Raw genomic sequence first — 3,936 nt, 5'->3', positions numbered from 1 at the left:
TATCTTGTATCTTTATAAACTCCTTGATGAATGCATTTAGCTTTGGATATATGATTGCATATAAACAAGTTGATATGTACTTTTCTTTGGTCTTGAAGCATCTCCGTGGAAATTTCATCAGGATCCCGTTTTCGTACCTTTGCCAATTTTATTGAGAAAAAGGGGGAGAATTAATATGTAGTTCACACTACAAATACATATGGTTTACGTGTTTTACGGATCATTATGTAAGGGGGAGTGATTTTCATGTTGAGATGAAAGTATTGACTAAGGGGGAGTGATACATATCACCACAGTATTGTTGTCGAGGTTGTGATATAAGAACTTTGATACTGTGTAATAATACTATGACACTGTATAACAATGATCGAGAGCTTTTGTTTTCTCAATGTTATGGCTACGGATCTTCAACAACTATGATGTTGAATTGAACATCTATGGAATCATGGGAGTACTTGGAAAAAGACGAAGTTTTCGAGTAATGTTGAATCACCAAGAAGATCAAGAATGTGGACGAGAAGCTACAAAGTTTTATTTATTTTGTAATCCATATGTATTGATAGTTTTGCCACTAAAATTGATAAAGGGGGAGATTGTTAGAGCATTGCTCGGTCGAACTCGCATGCGTTGCTATCTCAAGCATGTTTATCAAGTTTAGTTGTCAAAACTATATGTCTTGATTTCTAGACTACTTATAGATAAGTCTCGGTTTAGGACAGTTTAGTGTAGTTGAGATCCAGACTCCAGGGCGATCATCTTACGAAGACGAAAAACTACTCAAGGAACAAGTGGAACTTCATCCGACTAAAAGGTATGTGGAGACTTGAACTTATCTATCACTCAAAAGTCTATCTTTTTAGTTTTCATACATACACATTTGTTATTTCGAGTCGTTACTCGCCTATCTTTTTCTCGAAATATGTGTTGGTAAACTTTCGCTTTAACCACTTTTCATCATTACCCGTTGTTTTGGGTTAAAAACTGATTCTGTTGTTTTTGGTAAATTTGGGTGTGTTGATGAGCAACGAATTCAAACCCTAAACAAATGTACTGCACATGAGTACTTTTGAGTTCGAGAGATCAATCTGTAAGACTCTGGCCTAAACCAAGAAATGGTCGTTCCAGATTTAATTCGGTCACAAAGTGAAGGAGAAGGGTTGACCTTAGGGAGGGAAGCGAAGAAGGTGTTTGAGATCAGAATGTTGAATTATGAAGGTGTGGTTGTTTTATGACTTGTATCAGAATATGGTTCCTGGCTACTTGTGTTGATAACACTTGTGTTCTCTGTTCATCGAAATAGGTTGAAAACCTATTTACACAAGTCATTGACCGCACCCTGATCTCATAGGAAGTGGAGGAAGTTAAGTAGTGGAGAAGTGGGTTTGTGCGGAAGGTGGTGTTCATCGTGTTTCCGTTATGAGGGAAGACTAATCACACGTTCACCCACTACTCTCATTAACCGTCCGTCTTTCCTGACACTTTCTCGTAATGGGCACGTTGCACGCCGCATGCTGTAAACCGCCAGACCAATACCCCAGTGAGCATCCCCCAGTTTGTGACATGTTTGATGTCTCGAGTGAATGGGTCAAGTCATGTGACTTGCCGCTAAAATCAGTATATAGTGCTTTTAGGTTAAATAATAAATTATTTGTGAAACCAATATTTATAAAGCATTGCTTATAATCGATATATGTAAAGCACCGCTTTCGAATAAGCAGCTGAAAATAATCGATGTGTTAGAAGCATCGCTGTTTTTGAGCTCGATCGAACCAGTCACGGATTGAGTATCTTAAAAGTAGCACGACCGACCATCTTTGGGTGATCGTTTGAGGAACCTATGGATGTGTTATGACTTGGTCGATCACTCCCTGTGGAGGAAGAATGGTCGGTGATCACGATGCTGCTTTGTTAGTGTTTGAAAAATAAATCTACACCATCCAACTAGGATGGCGAAGTTGGATGGTTGAGATGATTTGCGGCAATTGCATACTGCTGTTGACGCAACTTTAGAGTTTAGGGAGCCGCGCGGCCAACCCTCTTTGGGCGACCGATTCGAGGCATCAGGCGTTAGCTCGAGCAGGCCGGTCGGTCACGTGTAAAGGTGAGACGGCGGTGATCATGTTGACATCTTCGGGGCCGCCTGAAATTAAATCTAATCCCTTCAACTAGGCCAGAGAAGATGGATGGTTGTGGTCGTTTTGCGACAGTAGGGCGTTGCCGCAAACACAATTTTAGGGTTTTCAGAACAGTGTGTTTACCCTACTTTGAGCAAGTGATTTGATATGCTCAGGTTTTGCCGTTGACTGGTTGATCGACCAAGGGAGGAGTTGGGCCAACGGTGAACGCGTCGTCATCTCTTCGATCGCTCAAAATGCGATCCAAGCCGTCCAACTAGGCCAGCTAAGTTGGACGGACGTGATGCGTTTTGAGACCCTCTTTGTCGGTATCATCTCGTTCCATCTATTTTTGTAAGTAGCACGAACACCCATGTTTGGGTCGGCGTTCGAAGCACTTGTGAATGAAGGGAAATGGACTCGATCGACTAGGGCATTAGTTGGCCCGCCGGTGGTCACTACGGTGATTGCCTAGTTTGTTAGGGGTATGCTATGTTTGTTGAATCGTGCGGCCAAATTGTGTGGTCGTGATTATCTTTCAGACTGACATGAACAGTCTAGATTTTCCTTAAGGAATTTGGACGTGTTTGATCACGCCATCTTTCAATTAAAAGTGCATCTACACAAAAATCTCTTCGTCAAAGGACGATGGAGCTTATGTGAGTATTTTCATGCAGATTCTCAATACTGACACTTCAGAAGATTCACGCTACTCTGATGAGAGTGAATATTTAATCGTCATGTAATGTCAATATTTGGAGTTCAGCAGGGAACGTAGCATAGGAAAATATCAGGTAGGAAATGCATTAAAGAATAATGCCGGTAAAAGAAAGAATTCACATAATATTTTGGGATTGCTGCTACGCGCACCATTCTGATAAATTTCATAAATATGTTGAATTGCTCAATACATACATAAGTAAAGAGGTTTGAACACTCATTATTTTTAAATGGACTTTATTCATTTGCAGGATAACAACGCTAAATATAGGGTTTTACAATCTTGACCCTGAACTGAAAACCACCATCAACATTAAGTTCCCTGCTTAGCACGTAACAGTGACATTGTTGCGGGGTAAGCAATAGATGGTGACATACAAAACGAGATAGAGACGAGGATAATAGGCTTACCAATAGAAGTTCGATCATTGGCGTCGTGCAGGGCGGTGTTGCCGCGGCCGCAGGGCAGTGGACCCGGCTGCTCTTCCCGTGTTCAAAACAAAGAAGGTTTCCTTCTTTCATTGAAACTCCTCCAAGTTTTCATGTATAAAAGGATGCCAACCCCTTTTTTTTGTTTTTTCGTTTGCTCTAACTCCCGTCCTCAGCATTGATCGCTCCCTTGCCGCCTCCGTTAGTTGTCTCGTCATTGTCGCGTGTCCGCCAGCAGCAAGGTACATGCTTCCTCCTATTTTCTTTTCACTCCCAGTTCTCTCTTTTTTTTGTGGATGCAAACCCTAGTCGTAGCTTTCATTAACTTAGAAAATTTATCCCCATATGAATGACATCTCTTCGTTAGCAATGTTGTAGTGAGTTTTAAAAGTAGCATCAATGACAACATTACTTGAATTATGAGCAGAGAATTATGAATGTCGTTGTTTGCTCCTCTTTTATAAAACCTAGTTTTAGTTTTCAACCATGGGTGTAATACCCATAGTAAACCAAAAATTCCTTTCGTTCTAGGAGCGTAAGTCCCTACTCGAGCTAGCTGTAGGCTTATACCGTCCGTGGGCATGCCAAAGAACCTTGCCGTGAGCGTAAACTGGTCGTGTGTGCATATTCCGCAGCCAAGAGTAAATTGCAATGAACACGGCTCTTCACCTCT

This window comes from Papaver somniferum, chromosome 7, assembly GCF_003573695.1.
Source record: "Papaver somniferum cultivar HN1 chromosome 7, ASM357369v1, whole genome shotgun sequence".
NCBI lineage: Eukaryota > Viridiplantae > Streptophyta > Magnoliopsida > Ranunculales > Papaveraceae > Papaver > Papaver somniferum.
The sequence above is the reverse complement of the archived record's forward strand: the minus strand, read 5'-3'. Positions refer to the sequence as shown.